Here is a 25,699-nt window from a genome sequence, read left to right as displayed (position 1 = left end):
ATTTTCTGGACTTGCTATATTTATCACTCACATTTTGTGTGTTTTACAATATATGCTTGTAAAATCTTCATTTTATCTTTTTCTCCATGTTTCAATATGTTGTTATTTATGTCTGAATAATAAAAGCCACAGTGTTTTGCAATTGGTAGGTTTCTCTTGGTACACTGTAATTTAGTACTTTATTCTCTGGACAGAGTCCACAATGCTTTCTTTTTAATGCCTCTAAACCATGTAAATCAAATGTTTTATTAGGAAAAGTAGAGTCAGAGAAATAGAAAGGTCATCTCTACCAAAACAAAACCACATTTCTCTGGTCTTTGATACTTAATTTCATCTGTGCTCTTCCCTTTTAGCATGGAACACACATTTTTAATGTAGAAGTGAATAGAAACCAAATATAAAATCTGGTTGAAATATGGCTCTGTTTGAATTACTGAATGGGTTCCTTAATCAGTGTGAATTAGCAAAATCATATAGATAGATATCCCTGATCTTTTTTAAGATTTTATTTATGATAAATAAAATCTTTAAAAAGTAAAATTTAAAAGTGGGGCACCTGGGTGGTTCAGCGGTTGAGCATTGCCTTTGGCTCAGGTCGTGATCCAGGAATCCTGGGATTGAGCCCCACATCAGGCTCCCCGCAAGGAGCCTGCCTCTCCCTCTGCCTATGTCTTGCCTCTCTCTGTATGTCTTTCATGAATGAATGAATAAATAAATAAATAAATAAATAAATAAATAAATAAATCAAATCTTTTTAAAAAATGATATTTTATTTATTCATTTGATAGAGAAAGTGATGTAGAGAGAGAGAGAGAGCATGAGCATGAGCAGAGTGAGGGGCAGAGGGAGAAGCAGACTCCCCACTGAATAGGGAACCTGATGTGGAGCTGGATCCCTGGACTCTGGGATCATGACTTGACCTGAAGGCAGGCGCTTCACCAACTGAGCTACCCAGACGCCCCTATACCCCTGATCTGAATCCTCACTAAAACACTTTTGCTATCTCTTGTCTCCCCTTGTGGAGCTGAGAGAAGCAGGCTAGTTCAGTCACTCTATACTTACTGCTATGCTCATCCCTCTGAATTTTCCAAGAATCCTCCCGGCTGCTACTACTACCCCTCCTGTCTGTAGGATTCATTCCAGTTCTTTTTCTTTATACTTATCTTCTTCTGAAGACCTAGAGAAATGGTCTCTCATTCTGAGTACAGAATTCTGAGAGATCCTGTACTTCAATCTACTGGTATTCAGTTATACCCCTTATAATTCCCTTCTTCCATTTACAACAGTCACCAACCCCTGCCTACCCTTTGTTTCCTGCTTCTCTGGATTACTATCTCCCATGACATATATTGCCTTTTTGTCCCTTTCCCTACAACAACTTGGGAAATTCATGGGCACCAAAAATATTTTTATCAGTCTATCAGAGAAGGAATCTAGGGTGGAGCAGTTAACTTGCTAAGTGACTAATTTTTCTTTCTAAAATTTTTAGTTTTCCTTTTTCTTTTCATTTGGGGTAAGATTGTCTTTGAAAAACACAAAAAGAAATACATTTGAAGTTTATTGCTCTATAGCCCAGACATAAACAGACATGTAAGGATTGGCCTGTGAATTGATTTGTATTGATGGTTCATAATAACCCACAAAGTTTTGAACTAGGAGTTAGGAAGCACAGAATGTCACTAAATAATTGGGTGACTTTGACCAAATCATGAAGATGGAATTTCTTCTTCTATAAATGAATGGAATCAGCATCTTGCCTAACTGGAAATTTATGATTCTATTAAAAAACACTGAATAATGCTTTATGTGAGAAACCAAAAAGTCTTAAGAGACAATGCTTTTCCCATTCATTCTTTTCATAACTTTTACCAGTACATGAGTCCTATTCTGCTATTCTTCTGTTTTGAATTAGAAAGGAGGGCCTGAGAGTGAGAAGAGCCTAGAGTAACAGGCCACTAAGGGAACTAAGCCTGGATTTCCAGCAACAACCACTCGTCCCAGGTGCTATCCCAGGGGTCTTCTGAGACGTTACTCTTCTGTCTTCATTCGTAGGTGCACTTCAAGCTTCTCTCTGTTCCATCTCAGGCATCTCAGGAGTTTGCTAGACCCTGAAATATCAATCACAGGATTAACTGAAGAGCACACTTTTAGATTTAAAACCTCAGTTTTAAAAAAAATAAAAATTAAAAAAATAAATAAATAAATAAAACCTCAGTTTTGCTTTTACTAAAACGCTTTTCCTAATCAGTACATTTTAAATATTTTAATAACTGTACAAATGATTACTTCATAATTGCATGCTAACTTGATGATACTGGGGCACCTAGTTGGCTCAGTCCATTGAACGGCTGCCTTCAGCTCAGGTCATGATCTCAGGGTCCTGGGATCCAGCCCTGAGTCAGGCTCCCGCCTTGGCGGGGAGTCTGTTTCTCCTTCTCCCTCTGCCCCTCCCCCTACTCATTCTCTCACTCTATCAAATAAATTTTTAAAAGATTTTTAAAAAATAAATTGATAATACTGACAAGAATTCCCTATCACTTATATCATGGGAAACTTACCTAATTTCTCTAAAGCCTCAGTTTCTATCTTTCTGAAAAATGTGAATAAAAGTATCTACCTTAGCACTGTTGGGAGGATTGAGTAAAATGAATAACATAATATATGTGAAGCATGGCCAAGCGTGTGGAGCTGAAGGAATGCTCAGAAAATATCAGCTACTCTTATTGTGATGGTGGTGGTTATCATCTAGTGATACAATAGCCAATACAAGTGGCTCTTGTATTATTATCTAGTATTATTTGCAGTAATTCTTAGCAATAATAATAATAATTGGAGAAGTGCATAAAAAAACTCTAGAAAAGCCAGAGATGGCCTCATGAAAGATGTGGTCCTAGAGCTGGACTGCAGAATACACCAAATTTGGATGAGTTTGAAGGAGGGGGAATTCTTTTCAGGTTCTTCAGATAAAAAGATGTGCAAAGGCACCAGATGGAAGAGAGCATGGTCATCTTTGTCTAGCTAGAATGAAGTTTAGGCAGGAGAATAAAAGGAAACAGCATTAAAATGGCCCTGGGGTAAAGGTGGGGCTGGTGAGAGGTGACTGGAGCAAAGCCTTCGTGACACATTATTATGGGATCTATTAAAACAATTTAAAGGGCAGCCTGGGTGGCTCAGCAGTTTAGCGCCGCCTTCAACCCAAGGCGTGATCCTGGAGACCTGGGATCGAGTCTCATATCGGGCTCCCTGCATGGAGCCTGCTTCTCCCTCTGCCTGTGTCTCTGCCTCTCTCTCTCTCTATCTCATAAATAAATAAAATCTAAAAAAAAAAAAAAAAAAAAAAAAAAAAAGATTAAAAAAACAATTTAAAGAACTTACAAAACAAAAAAACGTCCTCAAAAAATCATGTTTCTGCAGATCCCTTAACCACCACGACTTTGACTCCTGGCCTCTTGTGTTCCAGCCATAAAGACAGCCACACAGCAGGGAGTTTCTTTGCTGGAACAAGAACCTAGTGGTTGGTGCTCCTGCCCTTCCCACTGTGCTGGCTGCACAGAGCCCGGAGCAGCATGAAAGGAATCGACCATAAACACGTAATATGTACATGCCCTGAATAAAATTGTAACCCAGAGTGCAGCTGTCCTGAGACGGGGCCCCTGACATCAGCCTCTCCTCCAGCACCAGCCACCCGCTGAGCTGAAGGGCGGGCGCTGGGGTCCGGGATGCTGCCGCTGGACACTGCACAGAGGGCCTAGGTGATGCCTCGGGCCTGGAGCAGGTGCCTGGGGGAGCCTGAACCAGCATTGTTTGCACCCCTCCCAAAGCCCTGCCAGTTCTCGTCTTTCCCTTCCCATCACCATCTCTCTTTCATCAGCTCTAATGGCTTATCCTCCTTTCCCGCTCGACATCTGTTTTCCATTGTCTCCCGTTGTTCTCCCCATTGTTTGTCTTTCTTGATCATTCTCACAGATCCAGGGCTCTGTCGCTAATCCTAAAGATGACCAGCTACGGCTTCTCCCCTGAGAGAGCAGGCCTTCCACTTACCAGGACCCAGCTCTGCCCTGGGGTGTAGGGGGGCAAGCCCCAAACACCCCCCAATAGTGTTCAGCGGGGGCTTTTTTCTGTTTTAGGAGACCTGGTGAATTTCGCAGTACAGGAAGGGCTCGGAGAGATAAGACAGGGTCCAGGGGGGGCCATCGGGGAAGCAGGTGCGCGCTCCCAGGAGCCGCAACTCGGGCAGGTGCAGGGGGCAGGGGCAGGTGCAGGTGCCGCGGGGAACCCCGGCTGGGCAGCTGTTCCCACAGTCAGCCAAGAGCCACTGCGAGTGTTTCCGCACCCCGCTGTGCAGCCAGCGGGCGCCTTGCTCCTCGCCCCGAAGCGCTTTGAAAGTCGCCCCTCGTTGTCTTTAGCCTCCCTGTTCCCCACTTAGCACCTCGCCCTGCCGCGATTTTCCTGCCGCGGGGTCATCGAAGGCAGCCTCTGCTATTTTATGAGCAGAGAGCTGGCAACAGGCCTGAATCCGGAGCCTCAACGCAGGCTCCATAGTTTCAGGTTGAGACAAAGACGTGTTTTCTCGAGCTCTTGTCATCTTGACTTCAGACAGCAGGCCATGCATGTATTGATCACCTGTGCAGCCCCCTTTGGGGCCCGTATTGAGAAATAAAATCCTGCACACTCCCCCCCACCCCCCCACCGGGCCCTTAGAACGCTCTCCCTTGGCATGACTCTATCTTTTTCCTGACACAGAGTTGGCTCGATTGTGCGAGCTGTGCATCTTCCTCACTAACAAGTCCCTCCCAGCCTAAGCAGCTGCCGAAGGCCCAGACACAAGGACATCAGAAAGCGGTGGCGTTTTGCCTTTGCTGGGCCCGTCGTGCCTGTGCAGCGCTAGGGCCGTTAGGAGGCACGTAGAAAGGGGTTGGGGAAAGGTGAGAGAAGAGCAGGAGCCGAACACTGCCAAATACCTACTGAAAAGAGCATACCCCCTACCCTGGTTCTCCCTCAGGTACTCGGGACGCTTACCCCAGAAGGTGCCTGTTCCCGGGTCTCCAAGGGCCCGAACGCAGACCAAGCTGGGCCCTGTGGTCAAGAGCCAGGATGCCCGGTCTAAAGGGGCAGCAGCTTCTTGGCTCTACTAAAGCATTTGCTAGACAGGAAGCAGATCCAGTGTCAGCCAGATCTTCTGATTTTTCTACAGAGGCCAGAAACCAAATTTTTATGAGAAATCTCCTAATTTGTTAATGTTGGCGACTATTAAAAGACAGCCTTTAAATACCGTGAAGGCCAATCAAAACCTGTTGGCAGGCAACGTTCAAGCTGCCAGGTTTGGACCTCTGGCTTACCTAGTAGGCACACGCTGGAAGCTTCTAAATGACCCAGAGGCCTCCCCCCCCCCCCCCCCCCCCCGCTCCAGAGTCCATGTGGATCAGGGATAGGAAACTTTTAAGCTCTGTCTTACAAATTCTTGATACCAAACATTTTTAAAAATCAGAGTTGTTTTAAGAATTCCTGGACCCCTTTTCTGAACATAGTCTGGAACAAGCCCCAGCTTCCCGGGTGGCCTCAGGATGATCCATCCCCTCAAGTGACCTCCAACCCATGGCTGGTCCAAGAGGGGAAAAGGGAGATGCTGGCCATTCGGAGCCTGTTCTGGATGACTGCAAAGCACTGCGCTCACCCTTGCTCAGTTCTGTAGCCCCGGAGCAGACACAAATCCAGTAATTCCTGAGAGGTGGGGAAAAGGCACATGAGGGTTGGAAGATAGGCCAGAGGCTTTTCAGCTGTGCTTGGCAGGCTGAGGTATGTCCATGCCGAAGGGAATGAGACGCTGTGGGAGACAGAAGAGACAAAGGAAGCATAGAAAGGGAGGTGTGGGGCAATTTATTCCTGTTCCTCAACTGTAAGTAAGAACAAGCCATCAAAAGCAGAAGTAGAAGAGCTGAAAAACCAGACCATGGGAATGTTCAGGGCTCCTTCCCAATATGATCCTTGAACATGCCCATCCATCCACCCGGCTATTGGAAATCTTTGCCAAAAATAGAAGTGGTGCCAAAGACTGGGATAGAGGCAACAGACTATTTTTATTCCAAGTGGAGGAATAGGCCACGTAAGCAGACGAAAACATAGAGCAACTCAAAAGAAATGTCAGCCCCTGAGCCCATGGGTGTGTTTCCTCCTCATGGCATGAGATTTGGGCAGAAATCTGTCTCACCAAGTCGGGACCTGCACTTCGGGCTTTCTCGAGCTGCGGTTCAGAAATGCAGCACAGGATTTGAGACAAAAGCAAGTCTTTCATGCCCAGTGTCATCTGTGTCTTATGTTTCTTTCTTTTGTTTTAATAGATTTTTTTTTTCCCAGAGTGAAGGGGATGACGTCAGGCAAATATGCGATACAGGCTCATCTAATTAAAATTTTGTTTATTTACTTGTGATTTTAAAAGAATATGAAGCATACTTGTGAGACATTTGTGTCTGGAAAGAGTTGAGCAACTCTAAAGCTGTAACGTGTGGCGATTGGTTAAAAATTGCTAAATTATGTGTCTTTATTTTCCGCGAAATGTCAAATGTTGTTCTTTTGCTTCTATAAAGGTCAATATGGCTTAAAGAGAAAGGGGGCAAAAAACCAAACTTGGACCATTAACTTGTTATTGAACTTTAGAAGTGTTTTATTTACCAGTAAAATTAAATCTAAAAATGTTGTGGTGGCTCTGAAACAAGAAAGACTAGATTGCAACAAAGTTAATGACTTTGTGTTACTCTCCTCTTCTTTCTGGGCCTTTCAGTAAAAAACAAAAGGGAGAAAACGAGTTAGACAGCAGAAGTTATTTATAATTACTCTGTGTATACATATATGTGGAATATATATTCTGCTGCATGGATGGGGTGTCATAATTTTTTCCTTATGCTTTCTGCCCTTTGATGTTCTTGAACAGAATAGAGCTGGGGAAATAAAATTCTTTTGGTAAATACATTTCATAGTGGTATTTACTAATGGTAAGCAGGGACTTACTTCTCAGAGAAGTCATCTCCTTTTTAGAAGCGATGATCAACAACCATATACACGCTCACACACACACACACACACACACACACACACACACACACGGCTAGAAAAGGAGAAAGCACTCTTTGTTCTAGGTTATTTCCAAATAACCATTGTTATTCGTTAGTACCATTTGATCTGGTCATGAGGCACTACTACCTCATACCCCTTTTTGGGGTTGGGGGGGAAGTAAAAATAATGAAAGCACTATTTAACAGTTCAAAACCATAAACGTCTATTGAACTGCATCTTCTAATCCTGTTGCGAAGGCTGAGAGTAGTCTGGCAAAATGCAGGTCAGAAAATTTTTGCTGTCACTGACAGACACATGCTAGTGACGTGTTCAAAATAGAATACGCAGAAGTTTATCTTTTTTTTTTTAATTCCAGTGTAGTTAACATTAAAGTTCATCTTTTGTAGCTCCTCACCCACTTCCCAAGTCTTTCTCCTTCTCTGGCCCCCTGCCCACGACCCCCTAATTTGTGCTCTTTTGCTGAACGTGGCTTACTGTCCATTAATCCTCTGTCGGCAGTCCCACAGTGCTAGTTTCAGGTGTGCCTCTTGCCATGATATTGGCATTTTTTAAAAGATGGTATTTATTTATTTTGAGAGAAAGAGAGAGAGTGGGTGCAGAGGCAGCTAGAGTGAGAGTGAGTGGATGGGGAGGGGCAGAGAGACCCTCCAGCAGGCTCAGTGCTCAGCATGGAGCCCAACACAGGGCTGCTTCTCCACCCTGGAATCATGACCCAAGCCTGACCCTGGAAAGTGGATTGCTAAGGCACTTGGGCTTTACCAAGTTGACTTCCTCTCCAGGAGTAGAGAAACAAGAGAAGGCCTGGGAGTCCCCCTTTATTTATTTAAATTTTTTGTTATTGAAGGCGCCTGGGTGGCTCAGTAGGTTAAGCGTCTGCCTTCAGCTCAAGTCACCATCTGGGGGGTCCTGGGATCAAGCCCTGCTCAGTGAGGTGTCTGCTTCTCCTGCTGCCTCCTCCCCCCGCTCATGCTCTATCTCTGTCTCTGTCTCTCTCTCTTTCTCAAATAAATAAAATCCTAAAAGGAAATTTCTTATTGAAGTATAGTTGATATTCAATGTTATGTTAATTTCAGGTGTACGACATAGTGATTCAGCAATTCTACACAATATGCAATCAAAGGAAACCATTCACAAAATAAAGATGCCACCTACTGAATGGAAGTCCCTTTTTAAAATGCCAGCAATTGGGGCTCCTGGGTGGCTGAGTCGGTTAAGCATCTAACTCATGATCTCAGGGTCATGAGATCCAGCCCAGTATTGGCCCACTTGATATTCTCTCTCTGCCCCCCCCCAACTCGCTCTCACTCTTTCTCTAAAAAAAAAAAGAAGATAGCAATGGAAGGTCCATTTTCAGTTGTTTGGTGCAGACAAATTTAAATTTTCTTTAAAATTTTTTTTTCCTGAATTGACTCTTCTGTTTGTATTATTTCTGAATCGTCATCAGTGAGTTCCATTACATTATTAGTTTCACAAAGTGAGGGTCTATTAGAGTAGGTATTTTGGTCTGTTTTTTGGCTTTTATCCTAAAATTTCCTATTGCATTTAGTTTCCATTATATTTTGAACTCCTCTACCCAAAAGCGCCTCAACATTATTTTTAAACATGTTTGTCTTGTTTTTCTCTCACAGTTAAGTGTGGTTAGTATTAGGTTCATTATGTAAGGTTCCATTTTCACTTTAGGCTCATCTAGTATTACTGCATCAGAAGGAAGTTAAACTTAACATCATTTACCAAAACAGGTATAACAGGAGGAAAACGAGGACAGAGATACTTGATGTGGAGATCGAAAAGTTTAGCCCTAGTGCAGACCCCTGAAGTGAACACAATGAAGGACTGATAAGATGGCAAGTGGGACAAAACAATCAGGGTAAAATGTACTTTTCTTAAAAAAAAAAAAAAAATTGTTCATAACAGACTTCAACGTATTCATTTTAGAGTCAGGAAGAAAACTTCAGATTGATTGGTTTAGTTTAGAAAATTGCCTGAAAATATGTGACTCTAAAGTTTTCCATAATACTCTCTTATATTTGAGTTCATGTGAATTTTTATAATTAACTTCTGAAGATCAATGTTAATTTTTTAGTATCAAAACTATCACTTCGAATGTGAGGTTTAAAAGTCTCTAGAACTGCATGGTCTACGTTTGGGAGAGACAGAGGAAGAGGGAGAGCTAGAAGTGGCCCCTCTGACACTTGGGGTTTCAGCAGCTTTGTCAGGGGGTGTTGCAGACCTCAGAGAGGCCGGGCTCAGTCCTGGCCAACAAAACTATCTGGAATAAAAGTAACAAGGTGGTCAGAGGGGAAGTCACATGCTACTTTTTGCTCTCCCTTCCATTTCAGGTATTCTTAGCCCTCAGGTCTTACCTCTCCTAAATTTATGAAAGTAGATGAACATGACAACTAGTGCTCCCTAGACCTGTCAAGATAATCCTTTAAACTACATGCTGCTAACATGATATGTAAACACTGGTCTTGAAATTGTCCACTTGGAGTGGGCCATGTAATATAATTTGCCTAAATGACGCTTCTCTGAACAGATCAGGAATGCAGTTAGAAGAACAGTGAAAGCTGTAATCTGAAACATCACATCCTAGAATCATTAGGGTGAATAACCAGACCCATAAGAATGCATTGAAAACCCCGAAGAGGGATGCCTCAGTGGCTCAGCGGTTGAACATCTGCCTTTGGCTCCGGGCATGATTCTAGGTCAGGGTATCGAGTCCCACATCAGGCTCCTTGTGAGGAGCCTGCTTCTCCCTCTGCCTGTGTCTCTGCCTCTCTGTGTTTCTCATGAATAAACAAATAAAATCTAAAATCAAAAAGCAAGAAAGAAAGAAGAAAGAAACCCACCCCAAAGAGATTGCTCAAAGAGAGCCCAGGCAACATCAGTCTTGGTAAATGACAGCACAGAGTGAAGGACCTGGAATCAGACAGGCTTAAGTGTGAGTTCTAGGTAAAGTGCCACACCTAAGTCCCAGTTAATGAAATAACAGTTGTAAAGTGCTTAGCCCTGGTGCTTGGTGCGTAAGCAAACACTCAGTAAAGATAGTTTATTTTTTAAAAAATCAAAAAGGAAACAAGAAAGGCAGAAAAAAGTTGCATGGTCTTAAATAATTTTCCAAATTTATTTTGAATAAATGCATTTGTGCTAGAGCTTTTCATGGTAACCAGATCAACAAAGCACGGAAAGTACTATTGCTAGGGTATATTGGCTGGAAAGAACAAATACTGAGATTATGGCCATACACGATACAGAGGGATTTTATTTCATTCCCGTCTTCTTGCCTTAGACTGTGCTGATATGTTCATGTGTAATTCTGTTCTCCTTTTTAAAATTTTTCCAGATCTTCCCTTTCTTAAGGATCCAGCTTTAAATATACCACTTCCTTAAAACCTTCTGTGCCTCCCTAGTTTACCATAATCTCTTCTGATGCCAGCCCCCACATTGTATTCTGTATTTTCGCTTATTTGGCACATCCTACACTACCTGGGGCAGTTCCCCAGCCATTTCCCTGAAGACCCACTCTCGCTCCTTTTATACTGCTGGGAAAGCTTAATTACAGGGCTGGCACAAGGTCCTCAGTAAATTCTTGTTGAATTAAATCTCTTATTTGAAATTTCCAATGCCTGCATTCCCCTCCCACAAGTCCCAATTTAGGGAAATCTCTTGAAATGACTCACAAGTTTTCACACCTCATCCCAAACTGACATTTTCAAATTATTTACATGCTTCCTAGCTTTCCAGTGTGTACTATCAAAAGTGTTTATATTAAAAGGACATACTTAGTTATCAAACATTTATCCTAAGAAATGTGGTGATAGCAGCATTGTCCTGCCGAAGAGCTAAAGGTTACAAGCTTTGCTTCTAATAATAGATTTAGTGGTGGAATTAGGAATACAAGTAAGGTTAGCCTCCCAGAGCAGTCTGGTGGCCTCAGGCAACCAGGAAGGTGAAGTCGGTGTCTTAGCTAACTCACTAACTTTACTGGAAGTGCATATTTTCCATGTGCCAAGTTCAGTAACTCATGGAGTAAATGTTTGTTTTGCTATGCTTTGAAAAGTTGCTTTGCTTCTTGTAAGTTTTCTCGGTGGAAGAATTCCAAGATATGACCTAATCTATGTTTGCGGCATTGAACTAGAAACAGGATTTGTTCTGTGACTTGGCTCTGTCATTTATGGGCCACTTCTGTAGGGAGGGTGTGTGGAAGCAACAGGAGAAATGCCTGGCCTGTTAATGCCAACAAGCAATATACTCATAAAGTTTTTGATTTTCTAACATCTGAAGGCAGGCATCCAACCTTGCAGAACAGAAGGTATCCATCTTGCAGATCATGGTCACTCGTTCCCAGAATTACAGTAACCAGGTAGTACGTAGGATCACCTCAGAGGACTTTCCCATAACCTCCACAAAGAACACCTCTGTACTTTCCTGTAGGTGCTGTGGTTTGACTCTTTGTATAAACTCCCTCAGGTCAGAGATGAATTAGCCATTACTAGTAGGGAAGCCTATTGCCAGTTCGGGCTATTTGTTATTAACCCTTGAATTTACTCTGTAGGCATCCTATAAAGCATTTGAGAATTTATGCTTGTTAACTAATGGTAATCTTTTGTCTTAAAGATTGATTTGAGAAAGAGAGAGAGAACAGGAGGGAGGGGCAGAGGGAGAGAGAGTCCCAAGCAGACTCCACACTGAACATAGAGCCCAACTTAGAGCTCATTCCCATGACCCTGAGATCACAACCCAAGCTGAAACCCAGAGTTGGTTGCTTAACTGACTGAACCACCCAGGCACCCCAACTAATAGTGATCTTATTAAAGATTTGAGTTATTACCAAAGGAACTACTAAAGAGTTCATGTCAGAGCACCCAGGTGGCTCAGTCCATTGAGCACCTAACTGTTGGTTTCAGCTCAGGTCATGATCTCATGGGTCATGGGATCAAGCCCTGAGCAGGTCTCTATGTTCAGCTGAGAATTGGCTTGGGATTTTCTCTCTCCCTCTGTCTCCCCCTCTGCCCCTCCCCCCCTTCTTTTCTCATAAATAGATAAATAAATCTATCTATAAATAAATAAATCTATCTATCTATCTTTAAAAAAAAAACAGAGTTCATGCTATAGAAAAGTATCTCTTAGCCGGATAAATAATCCATGTAATCACACAGTAGACAAAGCAAAAGCTAGATCTTATTGATGGCTATAATCCTGGGTAAGAAATTAGGAAACTAACTTCATAGATGACACCAGTACTTAGCCTGAACCATTTTAAGTCTTTTCTGTTTTCATAAGATCAATCTGGGTTGCTTTTGAAATCAACAGACTGGCATGCTATTGATTCACAACCTCAACAACTTTGTTAACCCTTTTTAAAATAAAGTCACTCTGGGGCTCCTGGGTGGCTCAGTCATATAAGTGTCTGCCTTCAGCTCAAGTCATGATCCCAGGCTCCTGGGATCAGCCCCGCAGCTGGCTCCCTGCTGAATGGGGAGTCTGCTGCTCCCTCTCTCTCTGCCCCCCCCACCCCTCCCTCCACTTGTGTATGTTCTCTCTCTTTTTTTCTCGTTCTCAAATAAATAAATAAAATCTTTAAAAAATAAAGTCACCCTGATGTTAGAACTCACTAGAAGTATACCAGCTTTACAGTTCTTCAGAGTTCCTCATGCCCCCTCAAGCAACACTCTACAATATAGTTTAAAATCTAATCACACTTCTCAGAATTATAATTTTGAACAATCAACAGGATTCATTTTGGGTTTGTAATGTACTCATTGGGAACCATATGGCCCATTTAAGTAAACATCTGTGATTCCCTTTACACTGAAAATAAAGTGCTACATGAAGATTTTATTCAGTCTGATATCAGAAGCTTCACTGCTCTTCTCTACCCGTTACTCTGGCAGGAACATGTTTGGTCTTCTTGTACTTACTACCCTTTCCTGCCTCCTCTTGCAAGGGTTCTTCTCTGCTTAGTCCCAGCCACTTTTTGGTGTATTTCCTTAGATCTACAAAATATTTTTTTTCCTTATCACTGCATTTATATGCCAAAATATCCTCACCTTTGTTTTTCTCTCACTGACCTGTAGCCACTTGAAGATAGGTGTTACATGTTTTATCTCTGTTCTAAACCTCTTCAGATATGTTGAGTGAATGAATGAACCCATGAATGAATAAATAGTTGAATGAATGCTAAGAATATTGAAAGGTTTATTATACTTTTCCAATATGTTTAGTTATACTGGTGTATCTCAAATTTATTTTTTTAAACATTTTATTTATCTATTCATGAGAGAAATAGAGAGAGGCAGAGACACAGGCAGAGGGAGCAGCAGGCTCCCCACGGGTTGCCTGATGCAGGACTTGATCCCAGGACCCTGGGATCATGACCTGAGCCAAAGGCAGATGCTCAACCACTGAGGTACCCAGGCGTTCCTGGTGTATCTCGAATTTAAATAACTGTTTACCACCAATCTTCCCTTACACACACACACACACACACACACACACACACACTGGGGCAAAAATAGTAAAAACATGAAGGCCCATTCTGCTGTATTTGCAGTAAACTGATAATGACCACACTAATTCCAGAATGGTCTATCCTTGGTTCCCAGTACTTAGCATTTGAATCATCACCATTGTTCAGTCCCAGGCAAATCTGAAAGGACAGGATTCACTGGGAAAGAAATGTTGCCTTAAGTTCCTAGAGGATTATTATAAAAACAATGAGGCAAAGATTCTTTCATGTTGGAAAAATAAAACAAGACTTCTATAATTAAAACCAAAAGCTATAGCATAGATGAGAAAAAGCAGTAATCAGCCTAAAATGGGAAAAGCCTGGGTTTCAAATATTTAATTTTCTCTGAGCTAAGAAATTGATGCAGACTGTTGTGGGTGTTTTAAGATCAAAATTATTTAGACAGATATATATAGAATGTTTTGCTATTATATTTATGGATTAGAACTAGCTCCGAAACTCATTTCCTTTCCTTATAAACAACTATGGTTGACATTTACTCAAGGTACTCTTTCTTCTCCACCACATATAATTGTGATCTATGTAGCAAGAAGAGCAAAAATCACTATTAAAGATCTGTTTTTTAAATTTCCCTACTACCATTCTCAGCCATGCAGGCCATGATCCAGGCTAACTTAGAAGGCACTTTGGAAAGCACGTAGAATATTTCCCTTTTTGTCTGTTCTATAATCACTTCTCTTGATTGGATTCAGCAGTATTTTAATGTTGTATAAGATGTGGTATTGTTTGTTTTCTTTCAAGTATATTTTAGAGGCTGAATTTATCTTTGGGGACACCATAGATCAAAGTTTGATCCTTAACTTTGTAGGCTGAAAAACAGATTTGACAAGGCTCCAAAAGCTGATTCACTACTCAAGTATTCATGACGTATTAATTTACAATGAGATTTGTGTGTGGCTGGGGAAATGGACCACTTGTCTATAGAAAGTAAACTCATAAATTTAACCTTCTTTGTGATAATACCCAAGAGGAAACTGAATATCTACAACTATGTTGTATTCTGTAGTTATTTAAAAAATCAAACTGTAATTCTAGAAAGACCCATATAATCCAGTCTCCAGCCTTGATTTTGCAGATGAGAAATTGGGACCCCAGGCTTTCACAGCTACAAATGACAGAATTGGAACTAGAATCCAAGATTGCCAGATAGAGATCTATGTACTTTTTACAAACCCTGCTGCTGCCCTGATTTTGGAGTGGGATGGGTAGTGGTACCCATGGTAGTGGTAGTGGTAGTCAGAAGTTGAAACTAAAGATGGTCCAGGGGTGCCTGACTGGCTCAGTTGGTAGAGCATGCAACTTTTGATCTCAAGGTTGTAATTTTGAGCCCCATACTGGGTATAAATATTAGTTAAAGCCTTGGGCTGCCTGGGTGGCAAAGTCAGTTAAGCCTCCAACTCTTGGTATCATCTCAGGTCATGATCCCAGGGTCCTGCGTCCAGCCCCATGTCAGGCTCCCTGATTGGCAGAGGGCCTGTTTCTCCCTCTCCCTCTGCCTGTCACACTCCTTCCTTGTGCATGCACGCTCTCTCTCTGTCAAATAAATAAATAAAATATTTAAAGTAATTATAAAATTAAAAAGTGGTCCAAATTCTTTAGTTACTATAAAATTAAAAAGGAAAACAAGCTTAAAAGGAAAATTTTTTATGAAGCTAAAGTCATCTGATAAAGCACCTTTACCTCTACTTTGGTTGGAGGACATTGGTAAATTTCTAAATTTAAAAATGGAAGAGGAGGGGCACTTGGGTGGCTCAGTTGGCTAAGTATCTGACTTCAGCTCAGGTCATGATCCCGGGGTCCTGGGATCCAGCCCTACTTTAGGCTCCCTGCTCAAGAGGGAGTCTGCTTCTCCCTTTTCCTCTCCTCACTCATGCTTTCTCTCTCTTTCTCTTTCTCTCTCTCTCAAATAAATATTTTTTAATTTATTAAAAAAATAATAATACAAATAAAAATGGAAGAAGACACCAAGAAATAAAGGATCTGGGTCACTGGTTCATGATGAAGAATCTCTTGACAGATTCTTGACTCTCAGTGGCTAAACAACCATTTGTCATTGGTTTCCTGAATGTTTTGTCTTTGTACAACAAACTGTTAGGTTTAGTTTAACTATTTACATTCTAAATCTGTCTCTTTTTTTAAAGATTTTATTTATTCATGAGAGACACAGATTGAGAGAGGCAGAGACACAGGCAGAGGGAGAAGCAGGCTTCATGCAGGCAGCCCGATGTGGGACTCCATCCCAGGACTCCAGGATCATGAGCTGAACCAAAGGCAGACACTTTAACTGCTGAGCCACCCAGGCATCCCAATCAATGTGTCTTTAGTTAGAAGTCCCTTTGGGGTTTCCAATAAATTTGCGTTTTGTTATTACCTTCATCAGTAATATACTTACAAATCATATTTTAGGTCATTTCTACAAAGATTTCAACGCATAGCATCTCTCATCACTTATTCATTCAAAAGTACTTAAGTCAGTCACCACATCAGGTTCTGAGAGTAAAATGGGAAACAAAACAGGAATGGTCCCAAACAGAGCTCACAAAATCAGAGACTGCTTCTACTGTAGAAGCAGATTTTAATGAAATAATCACACAAACATTGCTAAAACCTGTGATAAGTTCTACAAGAGAACAATATAGGGTGCTATGAAAGCATAAACAGAAGGAAGTCATCTAATTTGGGAGATTGCTGAAGAAGTGAGATCAGAAGGCTAAGTAGTACCAGTCCTGAGGGAAATTAATGCATTCTCCAGCCACAGAGAACCTCGCACGAGGGAGCGGCCCTTAGGACTGCGCCTGGCCATCCTACCTATGTAATACACAGTCATGGGATAATTGGAAAAATTAATATGCAAAGCCCTTGGAGGACTTGAATTTAGAATAGTGTAGCTGGATGTGGAAAATACAAGTGGGGGACAGCAAAGAGCTTGGAAAAGTAGGTAGAATCCAGGTCTTCTAGAGGCTTATAAGATATTTTAAGACTGGAGCCTTTATCTTAGAGGAGGAGTTAGCATTAAAGCATTATAAGCAGTGAAGTGGAATCTTCTATTACAGAGAATTATTGCAGGAGAGGAGGGCAAAAGGGTAGAAGCTAATTGATACAGAGATTCTTGCTTTGGTGAAGGTGTGATGTCATGGTGTCTGACTAGCATTTTAGCAGTGGATTTGGAGGGAAATCCAAGGTTCAAGAGATATTTTGGAGGGAAAACTGCCAAGACATGGGGGGTGGAGATTGAATTGCAGGGTAGAGAGGAGGAGAGAGAAGGTGCCATCCCAGGTGTCATGTCCAGTGCCGTCCTTGTGACTTCAGTATGTGAAGCCCACCCTACATAGCTTCTGGTGCTCTCTATCTCCACAAATACCTCCTGGTCCCACCTGGACTTTGACCTTTCCCTGAACTACCTCACTGCTCCACTGTAAGGGAAGCACAAAGACCGGTGCTGCTAGCCACTTCAAACCCACATTTCTAAACCTGCTAAGGAGAACTCTGTGTACTTGAGGAAGTTACTGAAACTCTCTGAACAACGGCTCATAGGATAAAGGATGATAATACATACTTCATGGCATTGTTGAAAAGTTTGAATGACAGTGTTTTCAAAGCCCCTGATATAGAGGAGTGCAATGAAGTAGAAATTTCCTTTCCTTTTTTGTGTGCTGATTTTTGCATCTTATGTTTCTGGAAATCCCACTAACTTTGTCTGATTTACTACTACAATAAATGAGAATGTTATTATTATTTTTTTTTAAGTAAGCTCTATGCCCACCATGGGGCCGAACTCATGACCCCAAGATCAAGACTTGCATGCTCTACCAACAGAGCCAGTCAGGCACCCCAAAAAGAGTATGTTTTTAATAGAGTACTTATTTTATCAGTTTTTGTGCAGAGGTTAAACCCATCATACAACTTATTAAAGACACATACTTACTGTCAGTTTGGCAGTAAGTGGTATTCCAAGGCCAGGTTCCAGTGTGTGTGTATGTAGGGGGTTTCCCATATACCACCAACAAGGAGTTCTCAGGACGCCAACTGGGAGGCCTGCTGTTGAACTCAATTCTAGCACTAGCTGCTGGAGATAATATCAGATTCCACAAGTTAGAGGTTCAGTCCCACAGGACTACTCCCCCACAACCCCAAGTCAGATAGCAGTCATAACCCAGGTAGTTACCTGTACTTGTGACCAACTGGCTATAAATCAGAGGTTCCCAAGACCGCTGCCTTGGTTTCAGTTAATTTGCTAGAGCAGCTCACAGAACTCAGAGAAACAGATGACTGGTTATTGTAAAAGGATATAACTCAGGATCAGCCAAACAGAAGAGATGCACTGGGCAAGGCAGGGAAGATGACACAGAGCTTCTGTGTGCTCTCCAGGCGCCCCACTCTCCCAACATCTCCAGGTGTTCACCAACCTAGAAACTCTAAACCCCATCCTTTTGAGTCTTTATGAAGGCTTCATTACATAGGTGTGATTGATTACATCATTGGCTATTGGAGATCAGTTCAACTTCTGGCCCCTGCACTTGTCCCCAGAGGTCAGGGGTCAGACTGAAAGGTCAACTGTGTAATCACAGGCTTGGCTCCATGGGCAACTGGTCTCCATCCTTAGGTACTTTCCAAAAGTCACCTCATTAACATAACAAAAGACAATTTTATTGCTCTCCTCACTAAAGGAAGTTCCAAGGATTTTAGGAGTTTCATGTCAGAAACTAAATGGAAAACCAAGTCTATATTTTTTATTAGAAATTGCAATGTCACAGGCAGTCAGTCTGCTTGTAGGATGGAGAGAGTGCCCCTTTCTTAAAATGTAGCAACTATTTTTTTTAAAGATTTTACTTATTTATTTATTTGAGAAAGAGAGAATGAGAGAGAGAGAGCGCTCACCCATGAGCAGAGGGAAAGGCGGACTCCCCACTGAGGAGCAAGCTCCATGCAGGGCTCCCTCCCAGGACCCCAGGATTATGACCTGAGCTGAAGGCAGGCGCTTAACCAACTGAGTCACCCAGCCCCCTAAAATTTGGCAAGTATTAAAAAGGAAATGTAAATACTTAGTATGCCACTGACTTCAAGTTTGTATCTTAAAGATTTAATAAAATGAAGAGGATCCAACTACCATATCTCAAGCCTATTAATTTCACACATGGACATAAAATATGTAGGAAAGAGGAATCAATATGCTGTAAATGTAAAATGTGCATTCTCTTATAAAGGTGGTAAAATTTAAAGGGAAAGTACAAACCACTATGTGCAAAACTACATAAAGGAAACCAAATTTTAGGGTTTGGGATTTAGTTCCTTAATTTTAGCAAATTTTCTTTTTAGATATAGCTATTGCCTGATAGACTTAAATTAAAACTATATTTAAACCAATCAAATAGTAAAATGTGTCATGCTTTTTTACATATACTCCCAAAAGCTTTAGACACACACAGAATTCAGCATTTATTGTCTTTCCCATAACATGCCTTTCATCCGCTCCCACTAGTGGTGGTGGTTGTTCCAACTTGGCCTATAAAAATTTGTGAACACATACCTTCATACTTAAGTGAAATGAGTCACAGAGCAGATGCCAAAGAGAGTACCCCAATTTAAGTCTTCCAGAATTTCTAAGATGTGTTGAGGAAATGGCATAGATAGTACAATTTTACTCATATCTTAGATAAGAGTAAGCCCTTAAGATGTAGAAGCTGTTCATAAAGATATCTTGATTTTTCTTTTTTTTTTTTTTAAGATTTTATTTATTAGAGAGAGACAGAGGGTGTGCATGCTCATGCACCCATGATGAGGGGAGGGGCAGGGAGAGAGGGAGAAGCAGACTTCTTGCTGAGTAGAGGGCCCGATGCGGGGCTGGATCCCTGAACCCTGAGATCATGACCTGAGCCAAAGGCAGACACTTAACTGACTGATCTATTCAGGCCCCTCTGATTTTTGTTGTACACATTTTTTTTGGACTTCATAAATTCACTTATCCACTCAACAAATATTTATGAAAAACTTGCTGTTTGTAGGGTGCTGTGCTGGGCTCATAGAAATGAAGAAATCCCATTATCTTGCTTTTGGACATTTACAGGCTACAGTGTGATATAGGAAGCCAATTAGAAAACCAGTAGGATAGAGCCTAACAAGTGCCGTAAAGCAGGTGCAGTGAGAGGGTCTGGTTACCCAACCCAGTATGGGCTGGTGGGATGTCCACAGAAGTCAACAGAGGAAGCCAGTACTTAACTAATGGGTAGAGCTAGCCAGGCTAGGCAAGGAAGAGGAGCAGAGGGTAAAAGGAGGCAAACCCGGGAGAAGCTAAAGCACATTTGGAGGAACTAAAAGTGCCTGATGATTCATGTGCCTGGAGTGGGGAGTCTCAGGCAGGGAGTGGTAACAGGCAAGGCTCAAACACACAGAATGCTTTATTAACCAAGTTACAAATTTGTATGCTCTACTCTGAAGGTTTTGGGAACCACTGAAGCATTAACACCCTCCCTTTTGTGAAATGACTCAATAAAGAATAAGTCATAACAGTGAAGAAACTGATACCCATACCCATGCCTTAAGAAATATAGTCAAGAATTGTATTTCTAATCACACTTAAGGCAGAACAGCACCTTGGTTTGTATTCTTTACCTCTTCTGGGAAAGAAATGGTTCTTAGCCATGTAAAATATTTAACCGCGAAGATCCTGCCCGGCCTCACAATGTGACATTATTTCTCTGAACACAGCCATGTGGTGGACCACCTCAAATGGTAGGAATCTGTTATACAAAGAAATAAATCAACCAGGTTAAGATTGAGACCAATTATGGAAAATCCTTTCGGCAATTAAAAATAATATCACCTTATCTTTAAAAATACATATATATATCTCTAAAGATTTTATTTATTTATTTATTTCAGAGAGGGAGACAGCACAAGAGAGAGCAAGGGGAGGGGAAGAAGCAGACTCCCTCTGAGCAGGGATCCCAATGTGGGGCTTGATTTCAGGACCCTGAGATCATGACCTAAGCTGAAGGCAGATGCTTAACCGACTGAGCCACCCAGGCACCCCTAAAAATATTTTTTTATGTTTATTTTATTTTATTTGAGCTTCCTAATAACCCATTGATGTAACTGGTGTTGATATTCCCATTTTACAGACGAAACACTGAGGTTCATATAAATAAAGTATAGCTCAGTATAGCAGTATTCAAGTAGCACAGCTACATATTATGCTAATTAGTATATAATTATATTTATTATATTAATACTACTTATTAGAGATTCAGTCCCAAGATATCTCACTTTAAATCCTATTCTTTTTTTTTTTTTTTAAAGATTCTATTTATTTATTTGTTTGAGAGAGAGAGTGCTCACACTCACTTGGGCATTTGAGTGGAGGAAGAGGGAGAGAGAGAGGGAAAGAGAGGATCTCAGGCAGACTCCTCACTGAGTATGGAGCCTCATCCCCCAACTCTGAGATCACAGCCTGAGCCAAAATCAAGAGTTGGAGGCTTAACGAACTGAGCCACCCAGGAGCCTCTAAATCCCTACAAGAGAATGGTCATAAGCAATAAAGAAAATTAAATTTTGGGATATACTAAAATCCTTGTTTAGATTTCTTTTGTTAAGTTATCAGTCAAGAATTGAACACTCTACTTCCTTAAAGAGTAGAAGCTAATGAATAATGTCCTTGGACTCCAAATATAAAACAATATAATACCTTTTCCTAATTTTTGTGTTTATTTTGGTCTAAGAAAAAAACCCTATTTAAAAGGTTGTTTTTTAAAAAATAAAAGGAAAATAATTTCTTGACTTGAAATCATGGTATTTAAATACTAGAAAATTTATCTTTCACTCTGGTATATATGTATGAAATTTGTGTTCTAAGAATTAGCTGTGGAATAAATACATGAAGTCTTTTTTTTCCCTTTGAGTTTCCTTGTTTTTGTTTTTGTTTAAAGATTTTATTTAGGGGATCCCTGGGTGGCTCAGTGGTTTGGTGCCTGCATTCGGCCCAGGGCGCAATCCTGGAGTCCCGGGATTGAGTCCTGCATCGGGCTCCCGGCGTGGAGCATGCTTCTCCCTCCTCCTGTGTCTCTGCCCCTCTCTCTGTGTCTCTCATAAATAAATAAATCTTTTTTTTTTATTTTTATTTTTTTAATTTTTTTATTTTTATTTTATATTTATTTTATTTTTTCATGAGAGACACAGAGAGAGAGAGAGAGAGGCAGAGACACAGGCAGAGGGAGAAGCAGGATCCATGCCAGGAGCCGGACGCGGGACTCGATCCCGGGACTCCAGGATCGTGCCCTGGGCCAAAGGCAGATGCTAAACCACTGAGCCAGCCAGGGATCCCCATCTTCGAGTTTCTTTGTAAGAACATTAATACATGTCCACATATGAAACTTGCCTAGTATTGCAGAGTTGAAAAATTCTGTTGAGGAAGAAGTTGGAGAGTGTGGACCTACATCATGGCAGGCATTTTAGGCCATAGGACTTAATTTTATTTCCATATCTCATATTTTTAACTCTACTGTAAGTTTTTTGAAGCAAGTACTACATCTTTTACATTATTTGTACGAATGACAAATTTCCCATGCATTGGACAATCAAAAAGGCATGCTATGCAACATTATTTTGTTGAGGAAAGATAAAATATTTGGAAGAGCATCCCCAGGTTTCAACAAGGCCTTTCATTGAACCCATCTTCCACTTCACTCATTTTCCCTGAGGCAGTGATATGAAATTCGGGGAGCTTGGAACACTGAACCACGTGAGTGAACATGAAGTACTTTTGGAGAGAGGACTGAGGCTGTCTGGTCACTGCCTGCAGGGGAACCCACAGTGCACTACTAGGTGGACACTCAGTTCTTCTGTATTAACTCAATGAATGAATCAAAGTAATCAAGAAATAATTTAAATTGCAGACTATCATTATGTCAAGAAGGCTTGTTTGGGGGACACCTGGGTGGCTCAGTGGTTGAGCATCTGCCCTTGGCTCAGGGTGTAATTCCAGGATCTGGGATCGAGTCCCGCATTGGGCTCGCTGTGAGAAGCCTGCTTCTTCCTCTGCCTGTGTCTCTGCCTCTCTCTCTCTCTCTGTCTCTCATGAATAAATAAAATCTTTTTTTTTTAAAGAAGGATGTTTGGAATCTGAGGAGTTGTTTAAGGTATACCCAATAGCTCTGCTGTGTCAGACAGTATAGCTTTCACAATGCTGGGCCCTTGCTGAGCCCTCACTAACCCCACTAAACTGCCTTGTAAGGCACTATCATCGACACTTGAGTGAAAGAAGGTGATGTTAATAAAAATGCTGAGACAACAAACTAAACCAGGAGTCCCAAGCAAACCAGGGTTGTCCCAGTAAACCAGGATCTGAGGTTACCCTAGCAGTTGCCCAACTATAAATCCAATCTTCAGCTCTTTTTCCAAAAAAAAATGCTTACATATGAAAACATGTCCTTACATAATTAACGGGTTGGAGAAAATAAACCCTCTCTAGAAACTTAGTTTTAAGAAAGTTCATATCCAAGATAAAGTGGTTATTTCTGAGACTTAGTGTAATTCTAAGATTTGGTGTAAATTTTGGAGGTTTCTTTGGCTGCTCTGTATTTTTTCTTTCTTTTTTTTCCTTCTTTGCAATAAACATTAACAATGAACTAGGGCTGCTTTATATTTTTGCCTTTACAAAATTAAAATATCCTTAGATTTCTTTTTTTCAGAATTTTGTTGGTAAATCAAGTATTTCATGGAGCATTCCTGGAGAAATTTTAATGTCTTTGTTTCTCTGATTAAAACGTTACAACAGAGGGGCACCTGGGTGGTTCAGTCAGTTAAGTGCCAGACTTGATCTCAGCTCAGGTCTTGATCTTAGGGTCACGAATTCAAGCCCCACATTGGGATCCTTGCTGGGCAGAGAGCCTACTTTAAAAAAAAAAAATTACTAACAAAAGGATATTAAATGATTTGTCCCTACTAAGTAGCTCATTAATCAGCAGAAAAGAGTATTTGAAAACAGTAACAACATATTTGATACTATATATTCTGGCTCTTAATATCTGGAATTATTATTGATTTCTCTTTAGATCCTGTATTATCTTAAATCTATGAATGTGAATATTTCCAGGAGTGTGACACCTCAAAGAATTTTTATTTATTTATTTATTTTTACCTCAAATAATTTTTATCTGCTCTGGAGATGTCCTAGAATTTGCCAGTTTGGCCAATTATAATGACAAACCTATTCCTGGCCTCCTCGGGGCATGATTTATACCTGTATTTCAGTAAAGCAAAACATGAGGTGTTGAGTTCCACATTTCTTTCTTTCTTTCTTTTTTTTTTTAATTTATTCATGACAGACACACAGAGAGAGAGGGAAAGAGAGAGGCAGAGACACAGGCAGAGGGAAAAGCAGGCTCCATGCAGGGAGCACGATGCGGGACTGGATCCCGGGTCTCCAGGATCACACCCTGGGCCAAAGGCGGCGCTAAACCACTGGGCCACCTGGGCTGCCTGAGTTCCACATTTCTATAAAAGTCTACACAGACTATGTCATTATTTTGAAATTGACACTTGAAAATTCCTAAAACAAGATTATTTAAATCATCTGATACTTGATTAACCACGTTGTGATGAAGAATTCCTTCAAAGTTTACTAGGGTGTGTTTTATTTTATTTTTTATTTATTTTTAAAAAAGATTTTATTTACTTATTCATGAGAGACAGAGAGAGAGAGAGGCAGAGACACAGGCAGAGGGAGAAGCAGGCTCCATACAGGGAGACTGATGCCAGACCCGATCCTGGGACTCCAGGATCAGGCCCTGGGCCGAAGGCAGGTGCTAAACCGCTGAGCCACCCAGGGATCCCCTTTTTTTCCTTTTAAAAAAGCAATACAACAACTAGGAGCCTCTGGAGCTCCTTTGAGGGGCAACCTTTGAGGGGCCCTATTGGCAGCCCCCCTGAGGCCAGGGCTTCTGCCCAAGCCTCTCCCTGAAGCCACTAGGCAGCTTTTTAAATACCCCAGGACCTTTGCCCAAACTGTGGACCAAATGGAAAAAAGGTTTTGTAGCAAAAAAAAAAAAAAAAGGCAGTATAGAAGATTTAGAAGCCCACTGACTATCTGCTTTCAGCAACTTGTGGGACAGGAAGTCAGGGATGCAAAAATTGGGCATCTCCGGAAAGGATCTTGGTGTCAGAAAAGATGTAACATTGACAGGAAGGCACACCCACATTCCTCTCTCACTGTAGAAAATGTATTCAACATTCATTCAGGACCTTCACATGGAACACCTGCTTCAGTTCTCAGTTTAAAGGCATTGAACTCTGTGCTACATAGTCTTTAGCTCTGAATAAGAATCATAATGAATGAAGTAGGTGGAGTGGAAGGAAGAAAACACTACCATCCAGGGTTAACAGAGTTATCAAGCTAGCTGATCGCACTTTGTGACTCAAGTGATTCCCTCACCTCAGGGTACCTTATCCTGCACAGCACTATATATTATATATTTCGGTCTATCTTCACGACTCTCTCTTTCGTCACTGTTTTTCCCAGAGACATTTGTTACACCTGAAATAAATAAGTGCCTCTTTTTGCTTCTTCTTGAAGTCTACTCTTGACAGTGTGGCCTACCTCATTCTTCTGGAACGGAATCTTCCTTGGGTTTCCCGTGGTATAGTTAGCTGTGGCTGTCCTCCTCTCTGACCTGCCTGACCGGTCAGTTCTTGTTTATGCCACTGGTTCCTCTTCCTGTTCATGTCCTCCAGCTGTTTTTAATCCTGAGCACTCAGCCTTTTCCTCTTCATTGTGTCTTCCTTAAAATAATCATATAACCACATGGCTTCTGCTTTTACCACCCCACTTAGCCTCTAACTTTGCCTTCTTCCCTGGTCTCCAGGCTGGTACTTGAAATAACTCCATGTGTTTTCACTTCTGCATGTATGATCTTTAGTTTACACAGCGAAATTATTCCTTCTCCTGTTTTTATTGGCACTCGGTCATCCAGTTTTCCCCTTTTCATCATCAACCCTATTCTTTGGTCACCTACCACTGTCCAAACAATTGGGCTTCATCCATAGCATGGTTAACAGATCCCTGAATGATAAATTTTTAAGGTGTGGTTTTTCAAAAAGGCATTTTAA

General features: G+C 41.3%; 1 protein-coding gene and 1 long non-coding RNA gene across 3 annotated transcripts in view; one reads left to right on the top strand and one right to left on the bottom strand.

Annotated features, from left to right (window-relative positions):
* Positions 1-25,699, top strand: part of ADGRV1 (adhesion G protein-coupled receptor V1) — a 521,868-nt gene that overhangs the window by 472,711 nt on the left and 23,458 nt on the right. The window lies entirely within an intron of this gene.
* Positions 794-25,425, bottom strand: LOC144293836 (uncharacterized). 2 transcript variants are annotated; one of them, XR_013361156.1, is made up of 4 exons: positions 25,191-25,425; positions 20,210-20,337; positions 17,526-17,666; positions 794-2,108 (listed from the first exon to the last, which is right to left on the bottom strand). It is a non-coding gene; the product is annotated as an uncharacterized LOC144293836 (long non-coding RNA). The 2 variants fall into 2 exon arrangements; XR_013361155.1 differs by lacking the exon at positions 794-2,108 and adding an exon at positions 6,638-6,771 and having other exon boundaries at positions 25,191-25,417.

The sequence above is a fragment of the Canis aureus genome, chromosome 2 (assembly GCF_053574225.1).
Source record: "Canis aureus isolate CA01 chromosome 2, VMU_Caureus_v.1.0, whole genome shotgun sequence".
Classification (NCBI taxonomy): domain Eukaryota; kingdom Metazoa; phylum Chordata; class Mammalia; order Carnivora; family Canidae; genus Canis; species Canis aureus.
The sequence above is the reverse complement of the archived record's forward strand: the minus strand, read 5'-3'. Positions and strand labels throughout refer to the sequence as shown.